The 18,427-nt window shown below is 33.3% G+C and overlaps 1 protein-coding gene and 1 long non-coding RNA gene across 2 annotated transcripts in view; one reads left to right on the top strand and one right to left on the bottom strand.

Moving 5' to 3' along the window:
• LOC143228948 (putative sodium/potassium-transporting ATPase subunit beta-3) overlaps positions 1-15,016 on the bottom strand; it is a 40,708-nt gene extending 25,692 nt beyond the window's left edge. The window contains exon 1 of the mRNA XM_076460463.1: positions 14,876-15,016. The gene's annotated coding sequence lies outside the window, so the exon portion shown is untranslated. The remainder of the gene's footprint in view (positions 1-14,875) is intronic.
• Positions 11,029-18,427, top strand: part of LOC143228949 (uncharacterized) — a 41,075-nt gene continuing 33,676 nt past the window's right edge. The window contains exon 1 of the long non-coding RNA XR_013015558.1: positions 11,029-11,132. This is a non-coding gene — a long non-coding RNA (uncharacterized LOC143228949). The remainder of the gene's footprint in view (positions 11,133-18,427) is intronic.

Genomic DNA, 18,427 nt, shown 5'->3' with positions numbered 1-18,427 from the left:
CGCACCACCTGTACATGCTGGGCTTAATTTAAATGATACCGTACAATATTATCACTGATCACAATAGAAAGAAACGGTTTCAATACTATACGTACTAAGACGAAACGAGTTAACTCTAATCTTACTCATAGTACAACGCTAATCCTACTAGGATGGAAAGGTGTTGTCTCTAATTCTTTAGTATTAAGAAATAGCACTGGCACTAAATTTAGCAGACTGGAACGGTGTTTGTACTGTTTTTAATAGCTCAAAATGGTGTCAATATTAATTCTGAAAGCGTAGATGGAACGGCGTTAACGCTATTCTTACAAGAATGGAACGTTTTTAACACAATTCCTAATAGGATGGATCGGTGTTGATATCATTTCTGCTAGGGTGAAATGAAGCTAACGCTATTTTGACTAGAATGTAATGGTGTTAACGCTATTCCAACTACGATGTAACGGTGTTAACGCTATTCCGACTAGGATGGGTTTAGTTTGTTTTGAATTTCGCACAAAGTTACTCGAGGGTTATCTGCGCTAGCCATCTCTAATTTTGCAGTGAAAGACTAGAGAGAAGGCAGTATCCACCGCCAACTCTTGGGCTACTCTTTTACCAACGAATAGTGGGATTGACAGTCACATAATAACGCCCCCACGACTGAAAGGAAGAGCATGTTTAATGTGACGTGGATTCGAACCTGAGAATAGGATGGGACAGTGTTGTTTCTAATTCATTAGTAATAAGCAATAGCCAAGAAACCCGAGTAGAATGGAAAGATGTTAATAGTGTGTTTAATACTATAAAATTCTGGGAGTATTGGTTTGTATTAAATTAAATCTGGTATCATAAAAACCCGTGTAATATCGAAAAATTTAGAATTTATAGTAAATAAGGAATTTAAAAAAATCTATTTTATTTCGATGTTAATACTATAAAACATGAAATGTTAAAACAGTAATTGTTGCATAAAGACGACAAAAAGAACAAAATAATTATTATCCACTCATAATGAGAGAAGTGTGCAACATTTCCTGATTAAAATTATGTCACGATAGTCATTGTTAACTGATGTATAAGGAAGTATCACTTAATCATGTTGACGTCATCAGAATCCCTACTCGGTGATTACCAATCAGATTCAAATTAACCTTATTCGAATAAATATGATTTTGTTGTACATTCCTCAAATTAAAGTAAGGTCACGACGCATCGTTGTTCTCAATCTGTGTTGAATTATGAACTACTTTTTAATGAGTCATACAATTACTGTTTAACTCTATCGAAACTATCATGTGTGTTTAATCATAGACCACTTTGTAGTAAACCATACAACTACTGTTTAGTTTTGTCGAAACTAAGTTGTTTTCCATGTGTGTTGAATTGTGGGCCACGTCAGGACTAAAAGATCCGTTATGTGGAATGCCTGGGTAGCATTGTGACTACAGGAAGAACATTGTCATTCTATATCCACAAAAATACCTAGACAGGTTTTCAGTTCTACGATTATGCCCAATTGTTTGTATTATAATGCACATTAATCACCTAAACCTTTATATACTCACAAAAAACTTGAATCTATGTACTCGTCCAAGTTACCATCGTTTGGATACAAACACAATCTTAGAAACATTCCATATTTCTTCATAAGAAATTCAACGTCGCTTGATCCTAGTAAACATCCGCCTGTCAGCTCATTGAAACTAGAAAAATTACATTTCTACGTGTTTCTTGTCGTAACCCCAGATGAAATATTGGTACGTCAATAGTAAGGAAACCACGACCGCTTTCCTTTAAATTGACATATTGCTCGGTATTTTCATTACTAAGTAAAGCGTAGTTTTGAAGTTTTTAATAAGCTTGTTTGATTTGGTTTGAATTTCGCGCAAATTTACGTGAGGACTGTCTGCGCTAGTCGTCCGTCCCTAATTTAGCAGTGTAAGACTAAAGGGAAGGATAGTACTCATCACCACCCACCGCCAACTCGTGGGCTACTCTTTCACCAACGAATAGTGAGATTGGCCGTCACTTAATAACGCCCTCACGACTGAAAGGGCGAGCATGTTTGGTGCGAGGGGGATCCGAACTCGCGACCCTCAGAGTTCGAGTCGAGTGCCTTAACTACCTGGCCATTGGCTGTAAAGAGTTGGTAAAAGAGTGGTAGCCCAAGAGTTGGCGGTGGGTAGGTGATGATTATCTGGCTTCCCTCTACTCTTGCACTGCAAAATATATATCTTTTGCCGACATGAATATAACGAATTTTTTTTGGATAAAAAAAACATTTCAAATTGAAATAATAGCGATTTACTTTAATTTCTAACTCCAGAACAGAATCAGTCCATTTCTTTGGTTTTAGCGAAAAGCTGCATCATACAGTAACCCACTAGGATCAAACTCAGAAACAACCCTGTTTTGAGTTCAATCGATATCATTATATATGTGGGGGATCACAGTTCTTGTTATTAACATACATAAACAAAACAGATCTTCAACCAAGATCAAACAAGCTCCACAAATGGAAGAGACGACTTATAATTCGTTATTCGTCAAGTAATACCCTATATAAGTAGAAGAAACGTCTCATAATACACTATTGGACTATTAATACACTACAAAAGTAGAAGAAACATCTCATAATGCATTATTAAACTAGTAATACCCTATATAAGTAGAAGAAACGTCTCATAATACACTATTGGACTATTAATACACTACACAAGTAGAAGAAACATCTCATAATACACTATTGGACTATTAATACACTACACAAGTAGCAGAAACATCTCATAATACATTATTGGACTATTAATACACTACACAAGTAGAAGAAACATCTTACAATCGGTGTCAGACTTGTGATAAAGCTCCATCCATGGAAGAGAGGTTTCATAATTCGCTGGTTTAGTTCGTAAGAAGTAATTAGATTTCTAATATATTTGTTTTAGAGAAGTTTACAAATATTTGTTTAGAGAAGCAACTAAAATATCAGTTCAGAAGGCAGTGATTTATCGAATGATATATATTTAACATACGGGGTTTTGAATATTATTTTTGGTCACTTTCGAATAAGTTACTAATGTTTTCAAAAAGAAAATAATCGAAGACCTTAAGTATGAGAATAGTGTTAGTGTCTTCAACTTTTGTAATAGAGAAATTTTTACGGTAAAAAAGAAAGATTTGTTTTTTTAGAGAACAACTATATTGGGCTGTCTAATGTGTTTACCGCCGGGAATCGAACCCCGGATTTTAGCATTGTAAGTCCTTTAGTTTGCTGCTGTTCCACCCAGAGACAAAAATTAAAAGAATGAGTGATAGATTTAAACGTCCTATATGTATCACAAAATTTACAACCAGACCTCAAGATTCCTTCATTCCACAAAATTCACAACCATATATGCATATATTTAAACAAAACATATATATTTAAACATAATGTTTCTGATCAAATTGTTTTATCTCATTCCACAATATAATGAGTTTCTTTTTTTCAAAGTAAACAAGATCAGTAAAAGGACAATTAAAACCCGAGTTCTCCTGGAAAGTGGAGTTTCCTTCGTCATGGGTATCAACCAAATGACCACTACAGACTTATTGATCAGGTATGTGATCGTTGTATCGGAAACGAGACGTCATTCGCTTCTAACGATATGTCTGAAATTGTGAAATAGTATTGCAAGCGTGCTGTATAAATGACGAGAAATAAAGACTTTTTGTTTGTTTGTTCCTTCGTTTGGAAACTTTACGTAAAGCTATTCGAGAGTTATTCATGCTAGCCATTCGGAATTCTGAAGTGATACAACAAAATAGTGTTGCTCAATACAACGGACACCATTACGATTCATACATGAATATTCTATCAATTTTTTGTTTGTTTTCGAGAAGTCCTACGAACGGCAAGGTGATTGTGACAGATTGGTCCTTAGGTCGGTGGTCGAGAAGGACTAGAAGGAGGGCAAGTTAGTCAACACCAACTCTTGGGATCCTTTTTACTAATGAATAGTGGGATTGATCGTAACAGAATAATGACCCCAAGGCTAAAAATGCGAACATTTTCCCCCTTTCTTGCATGTTGAGATGGAAGAACATTAATAGCTTTGTTATTTTTTCTTGCATAGATTTCGATGTGTTAAAATGGGAATGATTAGATATTGAATGCAACGGTTTTTTTTAGCTGCTCCTGCTCGATTTTTGATTTCGTTTATCTTATAACACTTGCATAAAGAGTCGCTAGATGGAGTCTCTCAGAAGAAAGATCTAAAATACATGAAGCTCTGAAACTTTATTCAACTTTTTTTATAAAATTATGTAAAATAATTTATTTTTTATATCCAGCAAAACCTCTTATTTTTATGAATAAACATATATATATAGTATTTCATTTAGTCTTTAAATGAATTTATACTTTTTCCTTTACGTATCAATATAACTAGCTAAGCTTGCTTTTACCAAAGATATATGAATTTTAATATTTGTTGTCTTTTGTGATTGGTAAATTTGTGACACTCCAATAGCTGTAAACAACAAAATAAACTGAACACTTTATCTTCACTGGTGGTCTAAAGAAGAGAATAAACATCTGAAATATTTCATATTTTGTACAGATAGAGATTACCGACGATTTCATCATCAACTACAAGTCTAATAACAATAAAGATACATTGCATGTATTTTTGTTTCTAATTGATTAGGAATAACCATCGTGTGATACTTAGATACTTACAGTTACTATATTTAATACATATTTCACATTATCCGCTGATTACAGATAAACATCTTGTAAAAGAACTGTATTTATTTAATTTAAGATTTCTAATGTTATGTTGTTGTTTGTTATTAAACACAATGCTACACAAACGGCTATCTCTGGTCTGATATTTTTGTACTAATCTTATCCGTACGGATACAATTTATAAACATGGTTTCACGTAGAATAACCAACCATGCAAGAAAGATATTTATGGAATTCTTCGATAAATAAAGTGGATATTTTTCTTAGTTTCTTTGATTAATAATTTATAGCGTATAATAAGCTTTAGATGAAAATACGTAAGAATTAACTCGGAGCGCCGTCCCTAGTTTCCAGCTGACATGCTATACGTAAGGCATTAAGTCAATATCATCAACTGTCAAGTTTTGAGATACTCTAATTGAATAGCTAGATCTGATCGTTACTCTTATAACACACCTTCAGCTACAAAGAGCTAAGGGTGATTTTGCAGCAAAAGAGCGTGAATACTAGCCCTCAGATTCACAACAAAGCACTCTAACAGCTAGACCACACCTGTTCTCTATATGTATTTATTAGTTTATAAAGTATCTCTAACAACATGAGAGTTTGTTGAATATCTTTATCAAGCTAGAAGTTTGTAGAGTATCTCTAACAACATGGGAGTTTGTTGAATATCTTTATCAAGCTAGAAGTTTGTAGAGTATCTCTAACAACATGGGAGTTTGTTGAATATCTTTATCAAGCTAGAAGTTTGTAGAGTATCTCTAACAACATGGGATTTTGTTGAATATCTTTATCAAGCTAGAAGTTTGTAGAGTATCTCTAACAACATGGGAGTTTGTTGAATATCTTTATCAAGCTAGGAGTTTGTAGGGTATTTCTAACAACATGGAAGTTTGTTGGATATCTTTATCAAGCTAGAAGTTTGTAGAGTATCTCTAACAACATGGGAGTTTGTTGAATATCTTTATCAAGCTAGGAGTTTGTAGGGTATTTCTAACAACATGGGATTTTGTTGAATATCTTTATCAAGCTAGAAGTTTGTAGAGTATCTCTAACAACATGGGAGTTTGTTGAATATCTTTATCAAGCTAGAAGTTTGTAGAGTATCTCTAACAACATGGGAGTTGAATATCTTTATCAAGCTAGGAGTTTCCAGAGTATCTCTAACAACACGAGAGTTTATTGAATATCTTTATCAAGCTAGAAGTTTGTAGAGTATCTCTAACAACATCAGAATATTGTTATCAATATGGAAGCTAGTAGAATATGGTTAACAGAATAAGGTTTATTTGAGTATGTTTAATAAATTGGTAGTATGTTTGATATATTTATTAAGCTGATAATTTAATGAATGTTTTTAGCAACTTGAACTTTTGTTGTGTGCGTGTTTAATAGCATGAATTCTTAGTGAGTATCTTAATCAAACTGAGGGATTGCTGACCTATTCATTCCATTAACTTATTTACTTAAAACGTCAGTTGTTGTAATGTTGGTTTCTTATGGTCTTTGTGAGCTCTTCTACCTCCTTTACTTTGAGAACAATATGGTGTTTGAGTGACAGGACAATCTCCTTTACCTCAGGCCTTGACTGATATTATTAATAACCGTGACAGTGACGACTACACTTAAAGCACAAAGCAGGATTACGTCATTCTAAAGACCTATAAGGATGCGTCTTCTGATATAAGAGCTTGTCACATACTCGTATTGCAACATAACACACGTGCTAAATGGCTTGTCTAAGTCTAGCAAGTTCACTAACCAAATCTTATTGTCCCGGTCTTTGTTTTGCCGGTAATTGGCTCCAAGATCACTGTAATTTATCAACTCAGTAGACAACTCTGATGAAATGCAATAACAGTATCAAGAGTTATTATAATTTAGGTTGATGTGGAGTTACCTACTGTGTTTAATCTTTAGTTTGGGTTATTTCCTGCTTTATTCTAGAATATTGTTAGCTAATCCTAATTGGCATTTCCTATAAATCATGTAACAGAGAACTGGATAACTAACGAGATATTACATAAAAATGTTCAATAGGTGCTGCTTAATATGATTTACATCAGGAAGGTTTAACAGAGAAAAGAAAATCCGTTATTTTACGTAATGCTTTCTAAGAAAGCTGAAATATTGTGTGGACTTTTCTTATCTCAGCAGTTGTTGTTAATGAAATAAATGCAGTATACACAAGTACAACGTGGAAGTACATATGAAGGTATAGCCACTCAATTTCATTAACTTTATCATGAGTTTTTTCTGCTATTTTCTACTGTTAGTGCTTTGAAACAAATCAAAACTCACATTTCAACCAATTAAGTAAACATTTCGACACTAAATTCTAGGTTTTTCTATGACATGACTTTTACATGTTTACTTTACAGATAACACACATTATGCTTCATAGCCAACTTTAAGTTTTATATTTCAAATTTTTGAGAAAAAAGGTTGTAAGTTGAAATATATATATATATAAGGCTCAAATTGTGCATGTCAAAAATTTTTGATGAATGTTTTGTTATATGTAAATATATATATATCCCCTGGTCGTTTACTCCAAACCAAAAGGCTAACACATTATATTTAACCCCTTAAAATCTTCATCTTACATTCATAGAACCGTGCGTTACTCTTCTAAATTTTAATGTTAACTACATAGAACGATGTGCAATCTTTAGTTATTTTATAGAACAACATTTCACCATTACTAGTATTTATATCAACTACATAGAACGAAGTGTCACCCGTAATAATCTTTATACGTTACTTTATTGAAATACATTTAGCCATTACAAATATTTACAAGTAATGAAAAACATTTTGTAAATGTAAAATTATGTCGGGTTGGCAGTGTCAAAAGAACGCAAACAACAACACACATAGATCAATCCTAGATGTTAAACTGTAATACATACTTGGCTTTAATATCACTGCAGTTAGAAGTTATATATTCCTGACGGCTGGTATGCTTTTTGTGTATGCAGTGTAATGTAGCCTAGGACTTACGTTCAAGGAAATACAAGTTGAGCCTAAACATGTCTTGATTATTAGAGACCGACCTCGTAACCATTTTGTACTCGTGCATTTTACAGTGTTAATATCCCTGTATCACCCCTTATTCGTTTTTACATTCTTTTCAATACTGCAACCCCTATATCATTTTACATTTACAAAATCTTTTAGCGGACGCTTAGCGATTCATAGAATGGCTCTGAGTTTGTTTGTTTTATAAAGTACAAACCTTTAGTTCATAACTCCTCATCTCTTGACCAATTTGAGATTTAATTGCAGTTTTGGACTTAGGATGTCAAACCCTTTCGATTGATGTACCTTATCACATCAAAGGTATTATAAGCTAATTTATTCTTATCTTGCCTAAAATAATTTCAACTGTCACGGCTAATGCGGACCTCTTTTATTTTAATTACCACTAGCTATTACGACTAAGCGATGCCATCGTGCACTGCTTAGGAACATGTAGAATGGATTTAAATTTAAACTGATGTTATTGGTAAAATTATTTGTACAGTTATCTCGACTGACACAAGAAGAAAGATGAACAATTTGGTGGGTTGGTTAATTTCCAGTTTGGTATCTACCGATGGTTACTTGCTTTGTTTGTAGAGAAAGAAAGAAAAGTGAGTGGCAATCACCTTTTAAAGTAAAACTTTCCTTCACTGTTGATGTTTAGCTTGAATATTTGTATTGTGCCTGTTGAGTGCCTTGACCAATGTGTCAGCGACTCTTTGATATTAGCTACAGAGATCGGAAAGTCATCACCCTAAATAATCTCTCTTTACGAACATCGTACCACTCTTAAAGTCTCTATGGTAACTTATATAACACGGTGTCACTCTTAATAATCTCTGTGGTAACTTTATCGAACGTTGTTCCACCCTTAAATCTCTATGGTAACTTCATAGAACACTGTGTTACTCTTAAAAGTCTCTCCTAAAAATGGCAGTAAACAGATACTGGTTTTACGAACCAGTATGGAATAACCTCACAAATTTCATTCTTAATAAGCTGTAAACCGGCAAGGAAGATTGAGACAAGACGCGATGGTTTATTTGATTTAAAAAGTAGTGGTTTCATGTATTGTTCGTTCTCAAACCACTTTTTAAGAAAACAAATTACCCTTCGAACACTTGTTAAGGTAGTTTTACTCCAACACGTTTATCAACTAGCTCATTATTCAGAAATATAAAAGAAATATTCTTGCGAATAGTTTATTTATTCTACCACTAACATTTCTCAGGGAGAGAATGTATTCCCATTATATTCTCTGAAACGACGATTAACGAGTTCTCAACAATTATGGAAACTGTTTTTCCGGAAGAATTCCTAAACCAAGCTCTTACTTTTAACTTCCTTTATTACGTACAGGTATAGAAAGAATAAAAGAACTTTACAGAAATTTCGAACATTTTATTTTTAGGTCAAATGTCAGAACTAGCCATTATCTAGTCCTGTATTACAACAAAAAAATATATTATCTAGTTCTGTATTACAACAAAAATATATATTATCTAGTTCTGTATTACAACAAATATATATGTTATCTAGTTCTGTATTACAACAAAAATATATGTTATCTAGTCCTGTATTACAATAAAAATATATATTATCTGGTTCTGTATTACAACAAAAAATATATATTATCTAGTCCTGTATTACAATAAAAATATATATTATCTAGTTCTGTATTACAACAAAAAAATATATTATCTAGTCCTGTATTACAACAAAAAATATATATTATCTAGTTCTGTATTACAACAAAAATATATGTTATCTAGTCCTGTATTACAATAAAAATATATATTATCTAGTTCTGTATTACAACAAAAATATATATTATCTAGTTCTGTATTACAACAAAAATATATATTATCTAGTTCTGTATTACAACAAATATATATATTATCTAGTTCTGTATTACAACAAAAATATATGTTTATCTAGTCCTGTATTACAATAAAAATATATATTATCTAGTTCTGTATTACAACAAAATATATATTATCTAGTTCTGTATTACAACAAATATATATGTTATCTAGTTCTGTATTACAATAAAAATATATATTATCTAGTCCTGTATTACAATAAAAATATATATTATCTGGTTCTGTATTACAACAAAAATATATGTTATCTAGTCTGTATTACAACAAAAAATATATATTATCTAGTTCTGTATTACAATAAAAATATATATTATCTAGTCCTGTATTACAACAAAAATATATATTATCTAGTTCCTGTATTACAATAAAATATATATATTATCTAGTTCTGTATTACAACAAAAAATATATTATCTAGTTCTGTATTACAACAAAAAATATATATTATCTAGTTCTGTATTACAACAAAAATATATGTTATCTAGTCCTGTATTACAATAAAAATATATATTATATAGTTCTGTATTACAACAAAAATATATATTATCTAGTTCTGTATTACAACAAAAATATATGTTATCTAGTCCTGTATTACAATAAAAATATATATTATATAGTTCTGTATTACAACAAAAATATATATTATCTACTTCTGTGTTACAACAAAAATATATATTATCTAGTTCTGTATTACAACAAAAATATATATTATCTAGTTCTGTATTACAATAAAAATATATATTATCTAGTTCTGTATTACAACAAAAATATATGTTATCTAGTCCTGTATTACAATAAAAATATATATTATCTAGTTCTGTGTTAGAACAAAAAAATATATTATCTAGTCCTGTATTACAACAAAAAATATATATTAATAGTTCTGTATTACAACAAAAATATACGTTATCTAGTTCTGTATTACAACAAAAATATATATTATCTAGTTCTGTATTACAACAAAAATATATATTATCTAGTTCTGTATTACAACAAAAATATATATTATCTAGTTCTGTATTACAACAAATATATATGTTATCTAGTTCTGTATTACAACAAAAATATATGTTATCTAGTCCTGTATTACAATAAAAATATATATTATCTAGTTCTGTATTACAACAAAAATATATAGTAAAGAAACAGACTAAGCCAAGTTTTAAACTTTAATCAGAACCTTTTGTATTGTATAAAAGTACACAATGAAAAAACAAACTTTTACAGGAATGTCATACTATTAGATTTAGGCTTTACCCAGTTGCTTCACTTTATTGTACATTTGAAAAACAAACTTGACGAGGCTTACGTATGCTATAACTACCACATGTTAAGTTATGACATAGATTTTTAAGTGATAAAATAGAGCGACGTTAATTATGAATAGCCTTCTCGTCCGTCCTACCAACCAGTTACTGATAGAAGTTTAAAGTTACTTCTGATGCCTGCCTCAGATAGTTCTATTCGCTCTATTTACACCATCCATCTCAGAATACTCTGTAGCCTATCAAGTAAGTGTATTTTTTGTTTGTGAATTTAGTAATACGAACACTATGAAACTGGTAAGTGTATGTAAAAAGCAGATCGCTAGACAAGTTGTTATTAAACTTTGAGATATAGGAAAAACAAACGAATTTATAACAAAAATTTGTTTATTACTGTGCTAAAACATATATTATTCTCGGTTCGACTGCTACACCGCTAAAACATATGTCAACCGATGTGGTACCCCTCTGGTACAGCGGTGTGTCTACGGATTTACAACGCTAAAATCAGCGGTTCCATTCCCCTCGGTCGACTCAGCAGATCGCCCGATGTGGCTTTACAGTAAGAAAACATACACACTCACCAGATACGTTCCTGGAACCTTTAGCTTTTTACTAAATGTGTCATTAAACCTGTATTTTTCGCGATTCAATGGATATATCACGAAAATTGTTATCACTTTTAAAAACATGTATGTGTGGTTATAATTTTGTGAGTTAATAATTCTTGATTTTCGTATTTTAAGACTCGATTATAAGTGTGATGTTCCATGTCTTTGTAACATTTAGATATACTTATCTAAATCGTTCATTGTACATTGGGATACATAAGAAGTATGTTGTCTATAGGATTTACTTTTATTCAAATTTCTTCAGGAAAGTTTCTCATGATAAAGTTATTAACTGAAGCCTTCTGTACTTTGACTTGTGAGTGCCTTCGTCAGTTTTAAAACCTTTGTTTACCGTCTTTATAACGATTGCATAAGCTATGCACAACTTTATAGTAATGACGTTTTTAATTAGATCGTGTTTTTGTTTCGCAATCTTATACCTCACCTTATGAAAGAACGTTTTGTATGGACTTGTCGGTTTCGAAGCTCGTGCTATTATAAAGTCTCTGTTGTGTGAGTTATTCTGCTTACGTTGAGAATATTCTTAATATTTTGTATCCACAGTCTCTATTGTTTAATAATATTGCTGTTCGGTTATCCTTCTTCAAAGGAAGTCGTGCATTTGTTTCTCTGGCACTAAGTTTATCAAAGCTAACAGCGTATCCAGAATGGTAAGAAATTCGTCATGAATCAGACTCATATGCGTTAAATATATTTTCACTGCTCTCATCTGCCAGTTACTCCCTGCAGTTAATAAATCATCATGTGTTAAGGATTCTTAAATGCCTTAGAGAAAGGTATGGCAACACGATCACCTGAGTTTTGAATGAAGTTTCTCCAACTAAGACGAACGTTTTTATAATGAATTCGTTTTTTAATAAAAATCTCATTTTTGTTAAAACAAAGAATGGACATATTTTTTTTAAATGATCTTGAATGGTCTTGTAATTCAGACCGTTTTACTTATAGGGTTGGATAAAACAGTCCCCCAAATAGGACAAAATGGCTTCCATCTGGCTCATAACAACTGTAGTTTAATTAAAATAGAACCTGTGTTTAGGAACTGTATTTAAACCTGTGTCATATGCAAGCTGCGCATTAGATAAGACAGTCGCAAAAAAGAACGTGAATACTACAGGGTGTCCCATAAGTCCCTACCCATCCATATGTTATTATGTTATATTCAATTACGCATGTATTATAAATTTGTTTCTTTTTTCAGAGGAATATGGCCGATGTAAGCCCATTTACACTTAAAAATGCCTCACTGAATATGGTGTTGCATGATATTATGCAGCGAGAATGAGGGACAGCACACAGATACACTGGATACATAAGATATATGGATATCTAGTGTGAGGCAATGACGTATTTTGTGACTGAAGCCTGGTCTGGAATTATAAAAGCAACAGTACGTTATAAATATCAGGGAATTTGAACTGTGTTTCTTTTACTGCTCATTCGACTCTCGATACTTTTTAACCGTGTGAAATAAACAAAGTGATTTTCCTGATATATCTACTTCGAAACCATAAAAGTCAAAGCTGTTACCATAGATCAAAAACAAAATCTGAAATCTCGCTTTAATAATTCACATTTATGACTGTCCATTTGTGTATTTATTCTTAGAGATTGCATAAATAGTAGTTACATATAATTCATTCTGATACAGCACATGATAACCGGGGATTGTCATTTCGTTGAGGGGACCGTTTGACATCATATGACCCTGCTAGAATATTAATGATGATAATATTAAATAAATTAATAAAACAAGCAAATTTTGTTTGTTTCGAATTTCGCGCAAAGCTAGCTATCTGCGCTAGCCGTCCCTAATTTAGCAGTATAGGACTAGAGGGAAACCAGTTAGTCATCACCACCCACCGCTAACTCTTGGGCTACTCTTTTACAAACGAATAGTGGGACTGACCGTCACATTATAATGCCCCCACGGCTGAAAAGGCGAGTATGATTGGTGCGACTGGGATTCGAACCCGCGACCCTAAGATTACGAGTCGAACGTCTTAACCCGCCTGGCCAATGCGGGCCTAAAAGCAAGAAAACTTTTATGGCTTGATTGTTCAACAAGAACCATGTGAAAAGATCTTAAGCTAAAGAATGCAAAATGTACGAAATGGCAGAAGATTCATCAATTTATGGAGTAAAAAATATAAACATATAAAAGTTTGTTTTTGAACATTTAATGCCGTAAAACAACGAACAAAAAAATATATTTTACATCTCTTAGAACACAGTGACGTTCTCTGACTTTTGAGGTACTATTAATTATTATTTTTGTATATAAATCAAATTAAAATTTTGCAAGTGAGTAATTTAACTATATTATTTATTCCTGACAATTAATGGAAGAGGGATTAAACCTGAATATTAAACAATTATAAATATAAATAAATGTACCAGATGAAGATGAGAAGTTTTGTTGAAACACATCACATCTGGAATAAATTATTTGAAATTAAGCACAAAGCTACACAATGGATTATCTGTGCTTCGCCCACCACGGGTATCGAAACCCGGTTTATAGCGGTGGGAGTCCGCATACATACCGTGTGGAGAAGAATAAATAGAAAAACAAGTATGTTAATCCCAGTTAAAAACAAAAACGATATGCTATTAATTTTACGTTCAACACAAAACTGTAAAACAAACTTTCGAAACAAAATCTACATATCTTGTTTTATTACAGTCTCACCTTCATTTATCTCTTCAAGTGTCTGATTACTTCCTACCATACTAATGTGACGCTTCGAATTTAATTTATTTCGATTCAAACTAGATTTACTTAATAAGACTATGTAACAAAATTTTTACTTTTTCTGTTCCTGGAAAGAAAGTGTTATTTTCCAAATTGCTTATGCCTAAAGTAAATGGAAAAGACCTATTTTTCTCTTCAAACTTTGCTTTTGTGACCTGGGAGCGTATAACGAGAACATGATGGGAGACATTAAGGAGTTGATACGTGAAAGTGATTTACATTACAGTCGCAAATCTCGAAAACTACTCACTTCTAAACATTTTTGTACAACGTTAGTATAAATACATGTAAATCTTGAGACATATGTTGTTTTATTCAGACCTTATGTAAATGAAAATGTGCAAATTTGCCCGTTTTTACATAGAAAATAGGTTAATTTCTAAATTTCATTATCCAGGTCACAAAAGCAAAGTTTGAAGGGAATAACGGCCATTTTCTGTACTTTTACAACATACGTAATTAAGAAATAACACATAATATCCAGGAACAAAATTTGTGTTACGTTGTGTTATCAGCCTCAACAGAAGCATACTTCACAACAAGGTAAAATGATAACAAAATGATCACCAAACAACAAACAACGTGTAAAAAGAAGGAATTACCTTGAAAGAAAGAAAATTCTCTGCAGCTCCTAATTGCTGCTCAAGGATATAATTTATTTTAACTTTGTGAGTACTGTTAGTTAGAGGTAATGTATACTAACAAGTGAGCTTCTTCAAAGACACTGACTTCACTGTGTTATGGTTCACAATGAGCATCTCAACCGATAGGGGCTGAAATATTAACTGTTCGTGCTGGAAAACAGTGAATCAAAGCACACACGTGACACAGTTTCGCGCATGTATTTTACGCAAACAGTCTCTATGCCATATATCTGTATCAAATATTCGGCATAGCAACCAAGTGGAAACAAAATGTGTACATTACGTTTATTGACCACCTCTGGAAATTTTAAAACTTAAAGTGTCTCTTCATGATATTCAGCAGTAACGACTGGTGTTTTTTTCTAAATTATATGAAAATATTTCTATCACACACGCGCGCATGTGCAAACATTCCAAAATGAAGTATTCTTTAGACAGTGTTTCTGATATAAACACTCGCCAGTAGAATAAATCTGAAAAACTGTATACGTCAGTAAAGAAGTAAAAGTTAACGTTTTCTGAGAAAGTGCAATACGTCAACAGTAAAGAAAACATAAATCTATTCTGACAACATACATACACTGATATAGAAGAGGAAATATTAAATCATAGTAAGAATGTGCAAACATTAGCAGGAAAAAATATATAAATGTGCAGCGAAAGCTTGAGGAGAGGAAATACACAATGCACATTAGAAATATAAATGTGCAGTGAAAGCTTGAAGAGAGGAAATACACAGTGCAATAGAAGCAACATGGAAATACAATCAGGAGAGAAGTTGTTGTTCGTTATTAGGCACAAAGCTATCTGTGTTCTGCCTACCACGGGTATCGAAATTCGGTTTTTAGCAGAAATACCGAGAATCCGCTAGGGGCGTTAGGAGTCAGGTAGGCTTAACCACAACGAATGCTGGAAAGTTTGCTTCTATATAAACAATGCGTGTATAGTGTTTTCCGTAGCAGTGAAAGAGTTAAAGAACCGTGAAAGTGTTACTGAGTTAATTCCTTGAAACGTAAGAGGGATCAAACATCGTCTCCTCCTGCCCTCTGGAGGAACGTAACCAACACGTTGGTTCTCAAAGGTAACGATTTAGTAACTTCTTAACTCACTTTCTTGGTATTAGTTTTCTATTTAACTCTGTAGCTAAAATGGGCATTTTCGTAACGAATTGGTTAAATGGTTTTCAAACGTGGCCCAAAACCCGAGCGCTTTCGAATTGTTCCCTATTCTTCAGAAGAAAAACAAAGAAAGGGAACATTGAACTATTCGAGAGCGCTTGGGTTTTAGGTCTTGTTTGAAAGTCAGTACAACTTTTCAGTGTTTGTTGTTGTTTTATAACTTCGCGCAAAGTTACACGAGGGCTATCTGCGCTAGTCGTCCCTAATTTTGCAGTGTAAGACGAGAGGAAGGGCAGCTAGTCATTACCGCTTACCACCAACTCTTGGGATACACTTTTATCAACGAATAATGGTGTTGACCGTCTCATTATAATTCCCTCACAGCAGAAAGAGCAAGCATGTTTGGTGCAACGGAGGTTCGAACCCGCGACCCTCGGATTACCAATCGAATGCCTTAATCACCTGGCCGTGCCAGGTCCTGCTCCATCTTTTAGCAGTGTAAGAGCAGAGGGAAAGCAGCTAGTCATCACCACCTACCGCTAGCTACTGGACTACTTTTTTACCAACGAATAGTGGGATTGATCGTAACTTATAACGCCCTCAGAGCTGAAAGAGTGAGCATGCTTGGTATGACGGGGAATCGAACCCACAACTCTCAGATTACGAATCGAGCGCCCCCACCACTTGGCCACTTTTATATGTGTAATCCTGTGTGCTAACTTCTTAATTCCAGCTGTTAGTACACGATAATTTAATAAAAAGTGAGCTTTGAACCAATATCGTATTTGGCAGTGTTCCAACCTCGATTTTCCAAAATTGAAAACTCACAAATCACAAATTAACGTCTTCTTGAGGGCCCAACATGGCCAGGTGCTCGTTTCGTAATCTGATAGTTGCGGGTTCGAATACCCGTTACACCAAACATGCTCGCCCTGTCATTCTTGGGGGCGTTCTAAATAAACGGTAAATCCCATTATTTGTTGTTAAAAGAGTAGTTGGCGGCGGATGGTGATGACTAGCTGCCTTCCCTCTAGTCTTACACTGCTAAATTAGGGATGGCTAGTGTAACTTTGCACGAAATTCTAAAAAAACAAACGAACGAACTGTTTACTTAACAAGCAGATAAGTAAATTACGGTTTGAAACTATACACATATTGTCTTATTTCTTACGACATAAACTTTATCTGAGGCCAAATATTAACAAGTAGAGATCGATCAAGACACTTTCTGGTCAGAAGTTTTAGCTCAGTTCGTTTCTTCTAAGAAAATGATCGCACGCAGAAACGGCCCGTCATGGCCAGGTGGGTTAAGGCGTGCGACTCGTAATCTGAGGGTCGCGGGTTCGAATATCCGTCGCACCATACATGCTCGCCCCTTTTAGCCGTGGGAGCGTTATAATGTTACGTTCAATCCCACTATTCGTTGGTAAAAGAGTAACCTAAGAGTTGACGGTGGGTGGTGATGACTAGCTGCTTTCCCTCTAGTCTTACACTGCTAAATTAGGGACGGCTAGCGCAGTTAGCCCTTGAATAGCTTTCGCAAAATTAAAAAACATAAAATAAATTCGCACGCAGAAAGGTTCTTATTGACCTTTTGTATTTATGTTCACCAAATGTTCATCGGTTGCTCCATAGTTCGTTTCACGAACATAGTCACATCATTTTCTTGTCTTCTAACCTATTTCTTCAAATATTCTCGAGTTCGAACTGCTTACACATTTGAATGTAAATATGTATATATATATAGATATATATATCAGAACTGCGGCCATTGCTGGCTCAAAATATTTATTTATCTAAAGATCTCGATTTCTTTGACAAAAGTTAATAGAATCGTAGAATTCCATCATTGTCCCATAACAGGTCGGTATATATTTATTTTCTTTATTAAGTCACCCGTATTTCGACAATGCTTGTCTTACCGTGTGATACATACAGTGTATAAACATACGATAAATAAGTATACCTACGCTATGGTCCAACCATACCAAAATACAGTATTTTCTTTGTCATATGATAGCTACAATATATGTAGGATACACAAACATATTGTACACTCTGGCCCAGTTATATCAAAATAGATAGCTTGCTTTGCCGTGTAATAAACACATGAAAAATGTATGCTAAGCCATCATCCAAGTGTATCAAGATATGTGAGATAGTTAAACAATCGTGTTCTCTGTTACATATCTAAAATAAAACAATAATTTGGCAAAAAAGACATAAAATTAAAATAAATAACCTCGAACTCGATATTAAAAGCACTAAAGTTCTGAATTGTTATACTCACCATTTTGTTTTTTGTATGCAAAGCAGGTGTTCGTAAGTTGCAGGTTCCAAAGACGCAGAGTGTTGTCAACAGGAGGTCTCAGACAATGGATTAGCTGTGCTA

Source organism: Tachypleus tridentatus, chromosome 10 (assembly GCF_004210375.1).
Source record: "Tachypleus tridentatus isolate NWPU-2018 chromosome 10, ASM421037v1, whole genome shotgun sequence".
Classification (NCBI taxonomy): domain Eukaryota; kingdom Metazoa; phylum Arthropoda; class Merostomata; order Xiphosura; family Limulidae; genus Tachypleus; species Tachypleus tridentatus.
Note: the sequence above shows the minus strand (reverse complement) of the source record. Positions and strands in the feature narration are given on the sequence as shown.